Here is a 15494-nt window from a genome sequence, read left to right as displayed (position 1 = left end):
TATTCTTCCTCCATTTTCCCCTCCCCACAATTTGATGACTTCTATTACTTTTTCAGTTGAACTAGTTTTCTAATTAGCGATTAATGAACCAATCAGATCTGTAAGCAGTTTGGTGACCATTATCTGTGCAGGAAGGTGGCAGAAATTCATGCCCTGAAGTATTGCAGAAGATTCTGTGGAGTGAAGCAAATAGGATTCTTTCTGGCATGCTATCAGCTCAGTAATAGGCCCCAACTGCTGCTTCTCAAGACCTAAAACAAATCTGTGTATTTTACATCAATTTATTCAATCTTCAACTTAATTATACTGATCAATTCAAGTGTGTAACATCCACAATATGGCTTATTTTCATTGTAACTATATGGAGGCCTTCAGGTGAGGTTTGGTCTTTCACAAAAGCCTATGAAAAAAAAAATCAAGGGACATCACTATTAGAGTACTTCACCTTGTTCTATGTCCTGATAGGAAAATAGCTGCCTAAGATAAATTGATGGACATCCTGTTTCATTATTTCTAATTATAGAATTGTTAGGCCAGCGACATTTGTCCGGACTCTAGCTAAAGTAAGTAAGTTCCTCTGAAAGTATATGTTGTTCACTGTTATGGAAGTAGTGCCATTATAGCAGTATTTTCATGTCGGCTGTTAACAAAAACACCCAACCTCAGTTCCTTGATTCTCTACTGTCTAATACTGGGAGACATTTTAGGTCATGATTGGAATACTTTATTATACAACATTGCCTAAAACTTTGATGTATCTCAGAGATAGTTACTTACTTCAGCTGACAACACTTTTCAGTTACCCTCTTTCAGTTTCTCATCCACACTATTTCTTCTTCTGAGTAGCTGATCCCTTTCCTTCTGAAGAACCTGAATTTTTTCCAGAATGTCTGTCTTATCTTCAGTAGTGCTGTCCTGAAGCTGCATACCTTTATCACACAATTCCTGGTCCAGCATACTTAAGCGAGTAGACAATTTCATACTATCTTTGTTTAAAGCCTTTAAAAAAAGAAAAAAAAGAGAGAGAGAGAGAGAAAGAAATAAGAGGAAGAATGAAAGAAACCGTAAATATAAAACTCCTTCCCCATAAACATGTACATGAGACTGTCGCATCCTAAAGTGGAAGACCTGTCTACTTCTTGTAAAGGGATGCCATTTAGGCTAAGTAGACAGCTACCATAAAATTTACTATTTAATCAAAAGATGAAAGAAAACAAAGAAAAGCAATGTGCAGTTTTCTACATATCTTACATGAGTTAGTCATTACGGTGACAATGACATTTCAATTTCTGTTTCTCAGTAGCCAAAGTAAATAATACAGAATGTTTCTCTGCCATGTTCTCTACTTTGCAGGCATTGAGCAATTTTTTAGATATTGTTATTTAATGTGCTGCAATAACAGAACTTTGGAAGTCAGATTTTGTTTTGTTGTTAGAATTTCGGGGATATCATGTAAATAAAGGTTATTACATTCTATTATTCATGTTTAAAATGTTCATTTGATCAAGCCACACAATAATGTAATGGCAGCGCTAGAGATACAAGTCGCATGGCTTAAACCTCTTCTGTTATCCGGCTGCCCTCCTCCCATAGTCTTTTCAGGCAGCTCTACAATTGTGTTAAATTTCTTTCTTTCTTTCTTTCTTTTTTTTCTTAAATCACCTGGCTAGATCTCAGTTTCTTGATTTCTAGGAGGCTCTTCTCTTGCAATAATGCTTCTTTTTTAGCTACAATGGCTTCTCTTTTCTTTAAATCTTCTTCTAGTTCCGCTAACTGTTGGTGCTGTTGAAGAATTCTTTCCATTTCTTCATCCAGCCATTTCTTTTGCTCTTCTAACTTCTACAATTTAAACAGAGATCCAGAGAGCATTAACGAGGACTATTTGGGTCAGAATTTTATGACTATGTTTTTCCTCTTTTAGAGTAACTGATAAAACGTGAGAAATCAACATTTCAATTCTTAACATTAAGTGATCAACAGAATCCTGATTCAGGATAATACAGAAATAGGACTGACTTAAGGAGAGGCTCAGCAATGTTATATTACTACATCTTATGCAAACAATTTTATCAGATGCTTTTAAGGAAATGTATTATTTTCCTAAAAACAGTTATAGAAATAGATGTCATATATAGAATGACAACAACTAAGTTTGAAAGGTACCACAAGAAATCAGCTAGCCCATCCTCATTGCATGATTCTTGCCCAAGACCAAGATTTGTGGAAAAACACATCGTGATGAGAAACTGCGATGCTGAAAGAAAGAAAAAATGGGAGTTCTGATCCTGCTAGCAGAGTCTATTATAAGTCTCTTCTGAAGCAATGGTTTATCAGTGGGCATATTGCTGGTATGGCTAAGAAGTTGCTTTTATTTCGTTTTTTAAATTGATTTTCACCTCTAAAGACTTTGGTTAACTCATGAAACTCTCATGTTCCAATGTCTAGTTCTGAAATCATGCAGGTAGCACTGTTGCACAGGAAACCTACTATTCTAACACTGTCATGAACAACCAAAACCATAGCCGTCTGTCATATTTGTCAGATGGGAAAAGAAATAAACAAACAAACAAACCGTGCAACATTTATAACAGAGCTCATCAGAATCACCTTCAAGCCTACCAGACAACCAAACTCGTTGAATTTCCAGCTATCTGAATTACTACCTTTGACAAGTCATAGAAAAAACAAAGACATTACAGCCCTCTCCTTTCGTTCATTCAAAACCAGTTAAAGAGCTTCTTGACTTGTCTCAGTTTTTGCTACAAAAAAAAAAAAAAAAAAAAAAAATTTAAAAAAAAAACAGGGGAGGGAGGATGGAATACTCTTCTTCCAAACGCTTTACAAAGATGACACGGGGTGAATAAAGACACCTTTCTTTTCAGTGTCCACACAGATTTGGAATAGATTAGCTACCTCTGATTTCTGTAAAGTCCACACCGAGTTATTTTTCTTCTTTTTAAATGCAGCAATCTCTCTGTCTTTAAGAATCTTCTGTTGCTGTTCCATCTTAAGCTGAAGTTCCTCTAAACAAAAACAAACAAACAAAACTTTCTTTCTGCCTCAGTCAGTGTGTTTTTCAAACACATTTAATGACAGAATCTACACAATCATGAAATCAGAAATATTGAACTAATTTACATGCAAAATTGCAACTCAGGGCTAGACATCACATAATAACATTCAAAAAAATAGCTGAAGAGAAAGGAAGAATGAAGATTTCTGTGAAAATACTTATACACAATTTCTTCAGTGTCAAGTAAGCAATTACTTAAAAGGACAAAATCTGGTAGTATAGTACATTGCCTTTGGGAAAACAAAGGTCAAACTGGTTGATCTTATTCTTTGTCATAAGGAAACAGAAAGAATCCTACTTTAATTTGTAGCTGGTCCCGCTGAAGCTCTGCTTCTAGTTGCTTCTTTTTTTTCACTCTCCTCACGCAGTCTTTTCTCTAGCAGGGTCTGCAGATGCTTCATCTGAGCCACGTTCTGTTCAAGTTCTATTGCTCGTTTTTCACTTTGGTTAGATAGAGAAGCCAGATTCTTAGTGTCTTGCTTCTTCTTCTGTAAGGCCTGAATGTTCATGGAAAATTTCAGCTTAACAACAGGAAAACTTAAAACTAAAACCCGACTCAGGTTAATTCTCTATTTCACTGAGTTAGGACAGTGAGCAAGACTTGCTACATTTTGCCACAACAATCACACATTATCTCTAAGGTCTCTGAGCCTTCGTAAAATCATCAAAGACAGAACTATCTAACTACTTAGTTGTTAAATAGTAGTGGGTATAACTGTGTGAAGGTTCTCATTGGCTACTTCAATCCAACTAGCTTCAATTGTGTGAAGCTGGTGAGAGTTTCACAAACAGAGTGTACGGATTTCAAAGGTGATGCTGAGACAGGAATTTGCAAATCCTAATGGTCATATTGGAAATACCTGCACTTTCAGCTTAGCTGCATCCATCTTCTTTCGGAACTCTCTTTGCAGCTTGGCTTTCTCAGCTCCTTATTCTCCAGCTCCTGAAGCTGCTTTTGAGTTTCGGCCAGTTCCATTTTGGCCTGCTCAGATTCTTGCTCCGGTTTAGTTATCTTCAAAGAATATTGCCTGCTTACACACTCTGCATCCTTACCTTAAAGACATCATATCCAAATAGTTTTAAAACAGCAAGCTAATAATTTGCAATGTATCACTTAAACCTGTAATTGAATCGTTACTTACTTCATCCTGATTAAAACAAAAATTTCTGAGACATTTTCCAAACCTAAACAAACAGCTCCCTTATAACACTGAAATATAGATGAACAAAGGAATCTTAAATCTGAACTCTTCATAAATCATCTGATGTCACCAAAAAAAGTAACACCTGAGTGCCACATCAAGTGAAAATTTTCTGCCTACTGCAGTTCTTGACAAAATAGCTTGCCTGTATTATTATGTTTTTTGTTGTTTGCTTGTATGTTTGTTTGTTTGTTCCCCAGAAGAATATGCTACATATTTCTCAGCTTTCAACTTGGTAATCAGCAAAAAACTCTCGATTGTGTTTCTACTGATTTGCCCTGTTCGGGCAATCTGATTTGCTCTGTTTGGGATTCCGTAAGTACTGTTACTGGGGGCGCACAATGTTTCTCAATGCCAAAAGACTGCCTCAGGAGAATATGTACACACTAGAAGAGTGTGATTGAAACAGGTAAGCACAGATCTTTAGGGTCATCACAATGATAAGTTTCTGGCAAGCATATATATATCAGGACAGGTGTGTAATGATATAGGCTAACAGGGACACTGACCTTTTCCCTCATCCACTTCTGACTCCTGCTTCTCTACTGCTATGATGGCAATGCAAGCATTCCCAGCACAGTGTCGTATCTTCTCTCCTATCCCAGACACTGGGTGACAAACACATGTCCATGAAGAGATCAGTTGCACTAAGCATACATGAAAAATTACACTATAGGTGGACAAACACAATAAGCTACAAAACACAAAAAAATATTTAACAAACAAATCTGCAGATCACAGCTGAGTAGGACACAATAAAAATTTGCAGCCTTCAATGCACTCATAGCAAGTAATTCATAGAAGTTAGGAAACTGTAAGTTACCAGAAGTATTCCCGCAGAAGAAAATTACCCAAAAACTAAGATATGCAGGTCTTCAGAAGTTTTGTGTCTTTTTTCTTGCTTATTTCTGAATGTCTTCATTTCAATTTTTCAGTCACTTACCTGTTCTTACTAATTCCTTAATAAGTTCTTCTTTCATTTTGATGTTAAGTGCAAGTTCTCCCATTTTTTGCTTGGCCTCAGTGAGTCTCAACTCTGAATTCTTTAACTTCTGCATGTTAAAAACATGACTTTTCTGGAGGCAGTTGATTTCTTCACCTTGAAAGAAAACAAAACAATGTGGAGACCAAAAAAAAAAGGAATAAAAAAGGAATAAAAGGAATACACTCTTTAGCCAAAAGACAGTGATCTGAAATATAGTATGTATAGAATTCTTACAAATGAAGCGAAAGAGCCAAAAAGAGAGAGTATTGCGAAGAGTCTTTTCCCTGCCGTCTAAATATGGAAATGACAGCATGCATTAGCATTTCAAGAATGCTAATGAATGCTAATCTGAGAGAGAAAAAACATATTTAATTTAAGCATTTTCAGTGCATCTCTGATGAAATAATAGCATGTTTCCTTTTCTTGAACTAGTACTAGATTTGTAGGTCAAGTGCTTTCTCGCTAGTAAGTAGTACTCAAACATTAAGGTCACTGATGTCAATTTCAGAAAAGGGAAAAGGAAAATAATTAAAAAATAAATTTATGTTGAGCTATAATGAAAAAAGTATTTGTAGCAAATAAAGACATTTTGATGAGAAAAATAATTACATGTGATAAAGACATTATTGCATATTCTAGTATTATATCTAACACAATTTACTCTCATGACTTCCATTTTACCTGTGGCTGTATCAGTCTGTGGCACAGATTTGTCACATAAGCTGGACTTGTCAACTTGACATTTCATGTCACTTTGCTCAAAGGGAAAGCACAGAGAAGCCTGTTTTCGTGTCCATTTTTTGTTTATTGAATGCCTAAGAAAGAATGGAAAACATGATACATTCTAAACACAAAGGGATTTTTTTTTCTTTTAACTTTATATAAAGTACATGATATTAAAGAGAAGAGTGCCAAACTGAGAAAGCTTACATAAGCATTTGCACCTTCTTCTTCCCATGCTTGATCTTGTTGGATGATGTCCCCAAAACAAAGATCATGCAATCTTTATCGCATCAAAAAAATGTGGTTTTTAAACTAGTTTCATAATATGCCTAGTTGGTCCTGCAAATTTATTTTAAGTAGTATCACAAATGGCCTCACATTACAGTAGGATTAGGCAGTAATATTATATTTGCTATATATTTATCTGTAACAAAAGTTAAAGAAAAAATTACCTAAATGAGAAAAAAAAAATAAATTACTTTTGACTGTCTGTATTTTCTTTCTCTTCATCACTCTGATAGAGAGGTGGCAGTGAAGGACTTCATCTTGATCTTCTATGTAGCTCAGTATCATCTGGCTACGAGCACGGAATCCTGCCATCATCCGAGCCAGGGAAAAAGCAGGGGGACTGGTATACACCTGCCAAAAAGCACCAAAAAAACACTTGGAATAGTTCAGTAATTCTTCATTGATATTCCAATAGTATTTCAGTTTAAAAGTCTATCACTACCTGACCTTGTATGCAGAATTGCAGGTGTTTAAATAATATTTCTGAGTACCTGTGTACCAGAAGGTTTTGCAAGAGAAGGTTCTGCTTAGAACACTTGTCCCAAGTGCAAAAGAAGGTACTGTTACCAACTTATTACCCAAAATGTTCAGTTTATCAGTACAGAATAATCATTCATTTTGGGAATGCTTCCTATCTGAACTGTTAAACATTGCACAAAAAGATCACTAAAGACTACAGCTTTATGACTGTGATAAATTCTGTGTTTTAAGTCAATTTGTATGGGGCTTTGAGCAACCTGATCTAGTGAAAGGTGTCTCTGTCCATGGCAGAGTTGGACTAGATGATTTTTAAAGGTCCCTTCAAACTCCAGCCATTCTGGGATTCAAAATGTAAGCCCATAGATTTTGGACAACTGGGACATAGCGTGTGTTGCAAGACATTCAAAAGTACTTTTTCAGTCTTCAATGCTAAAATGCTTCAAAGCTAAACAGCAGCTGACAAGAGGTCACCATAATTTGTCACGCCCAATAGAATTATTGAACAATAACTGTTAAAAAAAATATAATGCTTAGGTAGACCTTACCTTTCGTGTCTCTGTCCCTGAAGATGGGTAAAGCGAGTGTAGCAGACTCTTTGTGAGTGGGACACTGTATGGCCTTCTTGCAGATGCCGTAACAGCAGGCCCATCTCCACAAGCACTTGAGAAGTCCCAACTTTTCACAACCATAAGCTTCTCTAATTTTTCTTTTAGCTGATCAATAAGGATTTGCTGTTCCACCATTTTTTCATTCTCATATGAAAAAAACAAAAACAAAAACAAAAACGGTTGCTGATCATCAGATTTGCATCATACCTTTCTAAATTCATTATAAAGGTCAGTCTTCTTGTATATCATTCACTAACTCTAAATTCTTCTGCAGTGCACAGGCAAATTCTGCAACAAACTGAAAATTCTCTGGCATGACAGGTAGAATCTTACCTCTCCCCAAACTCCAATCATTTTTTTGAGACATTTTTGTCTCTAAAGGACCTGTCCTATATAAATTATGTCAGCTAGATTTAGACATCTAGTGAGAAGTAGATGACATATTTATCAGCCCTTGCTTGCCTTATTTGTGTGTTCATGGATAAATAAAACGGTAATTCAAGAAAAATGTTCAAATGAAGCACATGGTCTGAGTTTAAAGAATGAAATGTACATACATGTAGGCTTCCTCTTCCTCTTGGAGTGGTCCAACTTGAAAGATTATTTTTATTAATTAACATTCATAAAATTGGACGTGACCCCAGGATCCCCTGTATCAACCGTTACTTTCTTTTCTACCCAGCCTCAAATTTGTCGGTAATGCTAGTTTGAAGAACTTACTTGCCTTTCCTACAGCAATCTCTGTGCATTGTTCAAAATTACATATCTTCACTGAACTGATTTATCCATAAGGCCAAGACCATACAATTTTCAGTCTTCTCTGTTCCTTTCAGAATACCTCGAAAATCTTGCCTACCAACAGGAAATTTGAATAACAGCTAGAGATAGTTAACTAAAGTATGCATTCTCCTACTTTGAATCATATATTTTTTATTTATTCTTTTTTTCTCATCTTCTTAGACTGCAAGTCCTTTCCCCATACATAGACAATGCCCCACAAATTGACATTTTGTTGGAATACAATACATAATATTTCTGTGTCATAGCAAAAAGAATATATATGTCAATACCATACATTTTATGATTGTGGAAGTAGTAATGGGCAACTCCACCTTGCAACTTTTTTTTTTTTTAATCCCTATAAGACTCTGTCCCTTATGCCCTTGTACATACAACCCCATAGTGCATAACCTGTTACATAAATACATGGGTACAAACATTTACATGCTACTTTTACAGTTCTTATTCTGTCATGTATCATTGAAACGACACTTTCCTGTGCATACAACTTTAAGCCATTTGACACAAGCATTTGATTTAATTATTATACTGATTTTTCTGTTTTTAAGTAAAAGTGAGAGCTGCGATCTTTTGCCTACAGTACAACTGTTTCTGTTCATAACATCTGCCTCGTATCCTCCATAGGATACAATTATAAGCATAATCGTATATAAGCATCTATGTGTATTAGAAGCATGGATTATTTCAGTCTAATAAGCTGACAATATGCAGTATGGGTTAAAAAAGGAAAACACACAAAAAAAGCCTATCCAGAGATGACAGAACAGAAAAAAAGTTACAGAGGGAAGGAAAAGATGGTGACCAGTGTACTTACCTTTCATTCATTGACTCTCCCCAAGCCATCAGCAAAGAAGAGGAAAAAGGAGGAAAAGGAGGAAAAGGAGAATAAGGAGGAAAAGGAGAATAAGGAGAATAAGGAGAATAAGGAAAAAAAGGAGAAAAAGGAGAAGAGTACTAACTAGCCATGTTTATGCTGTTCCCTTTAAAAAAGGTCAGATCTATCATCCTATAAAGTCAGATCTATCAACTATCCTATATATGGTCTCCTGGATCTTGAAATGCTATTCACTTACTACCCATTACAATTTCATTAGCATATACAAGATCTAGAGAGGGAAGGAGGCAAGCAGTGTTTCCACTGTGTCACTCAGCTTCTTGTAATAGTAAACTCTCAGAATACTAGGATGAAATTCTGTCTTAAAAAGTCAAAAGGCAACAATACTTTACTCTCACACTGAATAAAGATATAACAAAGCATGTTTCTACACAGCCTTTCAATTAAAGCATTCTGTAGGAACTTGATGGTCTTTTTGAGATTCTAAACAAGCTTTTAAAGCCTTTCAAGTCCTAAATCATGAATCGTCCTGAAACAACTTAGCAACAACACAGATCTGGAGGAAGGCAGGAAGCAAAGAGAGGGTGAATGAATCACTTAATATCATACAGGAAGGCTGTGGCAGTTAGGCTGATACACAAACTTCAGGAATCACCGTACTGTGATTCACCCACTAGATGATCTCAGCTCATTAGGGAATACAGCTCTAATTCAAACAAGGTGCTTGTAAGACTGGTAGGTGTTTACATCCAAAAAAATTCTGAAGGATCTGTCTTGAAATCATGAGTACATTCCTATAGTGGATGGATGGTTCGATATAGATACATGTAATATATGCCAGAGGAAAAATACCTGTAATCTATGTGTTTCTTCAGCCTTCTTTAAAGATTCCAGTTGCTCTTCATTTTCCTGTATTAATGTCTTTATCTGATTCTGCAATATCTTCAATTCATGATCCTTCTGGATGAATACTTCCTCATCCATAGCTAGAGCCTGCTAGATAATAAAAGGAAAATTCAGCCAGTGGAAAAGCAGGCATTGTTATTCTTGAAGTTGGAAAATTAAATACATACATATATTTATTTGTTGTTCAAAGATGTGATTGGAACTGCAAAGTTGGGACGTATATATGGCAAATTCTCCCACCATAGAATCACAGAACAGCTGAGGCTGGAAAGGACCTCTGGAGGTCACCTGGTTTAACCCCTGGCTCAAGCAAGGCCACCTTGAGCAGGATGCCCAGGACCGTGTCCAGGTGGCTTTTGATGGTCTCAGAGGATGACTCCACCTCTTTGGGCAACTTGTTCCAGTGCACAGCCACGGCCACCACACAGTACACAAGTGCTTCCAGATGTTAGCCTAGAAGCTCTTGTGCCCACTGCCTTTTGTCCTGGCTGCACGTTCACTGCACCTTCCCTTCAGGTATTTGTAAGACATTGCTAAAATCCCCCACTGAGCCTCCTCTTCTCCAAACTGAACAGTCCCATCTCTCTCAGCCTTTCCTCATTGGAGAGGTGCTCCAGTCCCTTAAGCATCTTTGTGGCCCTCTGCTGCACTTTTTCCATTATGTCCCTGAATCTCTTGCATGGGGGAGCCCGGAACTGAACAGAATCAAGCAGAATGCAGTAGAGAAGTTGGAAAGGACCTACAAAGATCATCAAGTCCAACTGGCTGACCACTTCAGGACTAACCTAAAGTTACAGCATGTTATTGCGGGCAGTGCCCAAACGCCTCCTGAATACTGACAGGCATGGGGCACCAAACAGCTCGCTAGGAAGCCGGTGCCAGTGTCTGACCATCCTCATGGTACAGAAATTTTCCCTGATGTCCAGCATGAACTGGACATCCCCCACAGCTTTGTGCCATTCCCATGCATTCTTCCCTCAGTTACCAGCAGCACAGACCAGCACCTTCCCTCCTCAGCAAGTTGCTGAGAGCCATGAGGTCGCCTCTTGGCCTCCTATTCTTCAGACTGGACAACACAAGTGTTCTCAGTCTCTCCTCATAGGACCTGCCTTCCAGCCCTTCTACCAGCTTTGTTGCCTTCCTCTTCACACTTTCAATTATCTTCACATCCTTTTTCAACTGGGGTGCCCCTGAGCACACGATACTCAAGGTGAGGCCACATCAATGCTAAATATGGTGGGAGACTCCTCTTTTGACTGGCTGCCTATGCTGTGTATAACGCACCACAAAATACAGTTTGCAACTGCAACTGGACACACTACTCCAGCTGTGGCCTCACTGAGCGGAAGGATCACATCTGTTGACCTGTTAGTGACACTTTGCCTAGTGCAGCCAACAAAACCACTAGCCTTCTTAGGAGGAAGGGCACATGGCTGACTCATGTTCAACTTGGTGGCCACCAGGACGCCCAGCTCCTTTTCTGCAGGGCTGCTTTCCAGCAGGGTGGCCCCCGGCATGCACTAGTGCCTGCAGTTGTTCCTCTTCAGGTGCAGGACTCTGAACTTGCCCTTGCTGAACTTCATGAGGTTCTTGTCAGCCCACCTTTCTAGGCTGTCAAGGTCCCTGTGGCTATGGCAGCATGGCCCTCTGGGGAATCAGCTGCTCCCTTCAAAAGTGGTTTCCACCAGTCGTTTCTTTACTTCTGTTTCTCATCTATTGATTTTGTTTTGACAAGTTTCTTTCTCCCAAAGGAAATAATGGACCCATAACCAACACTACCTTACAAAGTGGGTATTTAAATCCAATTACTTTCTTCGGTGTGCTGTGAGATTTGGCTGTAAAATCTCAGCATCAATCATAATATTAATACACTTCTCAAACAAAAAAATAAGGATGGCCCTCCTCATTTTTCATCTCAAAGAAGAGCCTAAAGATTAAAGAAATTATAATGTTATTTTTTTTCAGATGTTTTTCTGGGTAAGTGATCCAATAGTGATTGAAGGTTACTTCCAAATGTAGTTGGCCTTCCAGAAAACCTTTAGGAGCCAAATGCAAAGTATAGACACACTATGTCTTACCATTCTAAAGACAGATACTTCTGTACAACTCTATCTTTTCTGTACAACCTATATCTTTCAAGTAAATACAACTCTTAAGAGCTGCTCAAGAGCCTTTATTGCCCTGTTTATTTTAGCATTTCCCTAACCATCTCCTCCGAGCTGTGGATGGCATGCTTACCTGGGTATCTTTCAGTTTAAACCCAGCTCTTACACTGTTTTGAACCTGGGAAGCAGAGCTTTACAATAAGCCAGAGAAAAAAAATGAAGAATAAATAACAGAGCTGTAATTTAGGATGATGAGAACCAAGAAAAGCCAGAATTTGTGTATGCGATTGCGAGGTAACAATCTACAGGCTTACCAGAATTCAGTGTGAAAAATGAAAATAGGTTGATTTTATAAAATTCTAACTTGTTGGAACTCTATCTCCTCCTCCTACAAGACAGACACATCAGCTTTCCTGATTTGTTCATAGGTACCTAAACAATCAACTTAGAATGAAATACCTGGCAGTTCTTTAGTTCTCTCCTCAGCTGAAGAATTGTGATATGATGGGGCTCTTGCATGGTGCCAGTTCCAGTGTCAATTTGCTGCACGGTGAGAGCTTCCTGCTTTTTAAGCTAACATCATCATTCAAATCAACCAGGAATGGGAAGGCTTCGTCCAAACAGTTTCTGTAGCTGAAGCACTGAACTTGAAGCTGGGTGAGCTGTTCTTCTAGCAAACTGATTCGTGTTCTTTCTTGATTTAAGTCATGTCAACACTGATTACCAACTTGTTGGTTCTGCAAAGCTTCTCGGAGCAATCTGATTTCAAGTTCCATTTCATCAATCCGGTCTTGATCAGGGTTGTAGTTGACAACTGGTTTATTTCTAATGTTTTTGGCTCTGTTTGCATATTTGAGCGAATTTAAAGATTCATCAAAGTCTGATGAGGATGGACTTATACATGTTATCATGACAGTCTTGGCGTTCCCTCCTAGGGAGTCTTTCAGAATGCGAGTGATTTTAGCATCCCTGTATGGAATATGTATGCTTTTCCTTTTTGGGTCTCCAAGAGCACTGATGACATTTCCCAAGGCCAACAAACCACTATTGATTTGAATTGATTCTTTGAATCCTTCACTGGTATTTCCAGTCTTTGTCACCCTCTCTGATCCTGCCAAATCCACAAAATGGAACTTTGAAGCAATCATCTGGACTGATTTCCAAGATGAATCCTGTGGATCACTATTTTTTTTGAGACTCTGCAGATTGTTTCTGACAAATACTGATAGTAAAAATGGCATGTGATCGACTAGAGTGTTCGTTCATTTGTGTTGTGCCTGCGTGACGAGCTGCATTGCCACTTTCCAACAGGCTCATCACTTCATCTGCACATTCTACTTGGAATTCCTTAGCACCAACAATCACTTCAAACACCAAAAGAAAATCAGAATAATTACATTAATTTTAAACTTTTCAGTAAAAGTTTACTGCAATTATGAAAAGTCAATCTATAAACACAAATCACAGAAGCATACAAGCCTGCATTATTATAAGGTCGTAGCACATAGCTAAATAAAATAAAACAGTATGTGGAAAGCATGAAGTACAGCACATCTGAAACCTGCAGAAATAGAATATATGGGTGTATTTTGTCACACCATTTGAAACAGTATTGTAAACAGAATACACAGAATACACTTAGGTGTTTACACATCGTCTTATGCAATTTGCAACCTAGTGCTATCTAGAAAAAAAGTATGAGCAAACCTAGCTCAAAGCTTACTTTGTCAGTTAAAAAAAAAAAAAAAGACAGAAATTTTGAAAGTTTGTAGTAAAAGTGACTCCCACCCTATGTTAAGAACATAGTTCTTAGTGGAATGGAAGCAGATATTTACAGCATAAGTAGCTTAACAAATATAACTTTGAAGTGAGAAGCAAAGGCTTAATCTTAAAGCATTCATTCAACTGAATAATCATGCACAATTGTGTTTCTATGCTGAATTTGCAGAAACAGTAACAGTACTACCTTACCACCTGATGCTGCTTCTGGAGGAACATTGATATTGTTCATAGGAATCTCAAATGAAGGCTGCTTCAGATCAGCTAAACTGAATTGATATTTTGAAAACGTGACTTCGTCTAGTATTAGTCATCGGTAAGCTCTCTTTTCAAGAGATGGAAACAATAATTTGTGCACACAACAGAAATCAAATGCACGAAGTTCTAGAGCTGAAATCCTACCTGTATTTCCGTTTTCATCTTCTCAGATATGTAAATCTTTCACAGAGGTCTCCAACTCCAATAAATCTCAAAGTTCTTCCTCGTAAACCTCTATATAAGATACCTTCACTCGGAAATTGATGTTATGGTTTTCAGAAATATGCTGAAATAACTCCTGAATAGCCCGTGGGATTATGCCTTTTTCATCCTCTGAAAATGATGCTAAAATAGAAACACAGATGTCACAGACACTTGCAGTCATTCTGTCACACAAATTACAAAGACTAAAACTAAAGAGAAGTCTGCGAGGTTTATCACTCAATATAATAAGGAATAGGAAGAGCTCAGTTTTCCCAAGTTTTCATGTAAAGATTTGCTTTTCTGTTGATCAGAAATGCATGGAAATGATACAGAACTTTACTACTTTCTGCGGGTACGAGACTACAAGAAAATTAAATTAGTAAAAAATCACGCTAGAAGAAAAAAATATTTTGAACTTGCTAATGAATTAATGATAAAACTTCAAATCCTTTATGCAAAAAGAACGAATACATAATTTTCAGGGTTTCAAATTCAGAATCAAGGACCAAGAAAAATCCAGATAGTCTTCTAATTCCTGCTACTCCACTTCTTCTCTCTTATTCAGCAGAACAGACAAACAAATTGTGACTTCTCGATACGGAAGGGAAGATAACCAGAGCTGGTGATACACGATTTCAGGGAAAGTCAGAAAGCAAAATTGTATACATGCAGAAGCTGAAGAATTCTTCTGCGAACTAATACAGAAAAATAGTAGTTTCTAGTCTCAGGTGTTTGAGAAACACTGACTTGGAAATACCAAGTAAGTCGAATAGTAGAGTTTCAGATATCTGCCTTTAAAAAAGCAAAATTTGAATTCCACATAAAGTTCAACAAGGCCAATATGCAAGGTTCTGCACTTGTGCTGGAACAGTTCCAAGCACAACTACAGTCTGGACAGAAAACAGATTGAGAGCAGCCTTGAGGAGAAGGACCTGGCGGTGTTGGATGATGAGAATCTCCACCTGAGCCAGCAATGTGTGCTTCCAGCCCAGAAAGCCAACCATATCCTGGGCTGCATCAAAAGCAGCATGGCCAGCAGGGGGAGGGAAGTGATTGTCCCCCTCTGCTCTGCTCTCGTGAGACCCCACCTGGAGCTCTGGGTCCCCCAGCACGAGGACGTGGAAGTATTTGAGAGAGTCCAGGAGGGCCACAGGGATACTTAGAGAGATGGAGCACCTCTCTTACGAAGACAGGCTGAGGGAGTTGGAGTTGTGCAGCCTGGAGAAGAGGCTTTAGGCACAGCAGCC

General features: G+C 37.9%; 1 pseudogene; it reads right to left on the bottom strand.

The window, feature by feature from the left end:
• Positions 1 to 15494, bottom strand: part of LOC139999418 (kinesin-like protein KIF27) — a 40715-nt pseudogene that overhangs the window by 7827 nt on the left and 17394 nt on the right.

The sequence above is a fragment of the Anas platyrhynchos genome, chromosome 25, assembly GCF_047663525.1.
Source record: "Anas platyrhynchos isolate ZD024472 breed Pekin duck chromosome 25, IASCAAS_PekinDuck_T2T, whole genome shotgun sequence".
Lineage (NCBI taxonomy): Eukaryota > Metazoa > Chordata > Aves > Anseriformes > Anatidae > Anas > Anas platyrhynchos.
This window is presented reverse-complemented; position numbering and strand designations above follow the sequence as displayed.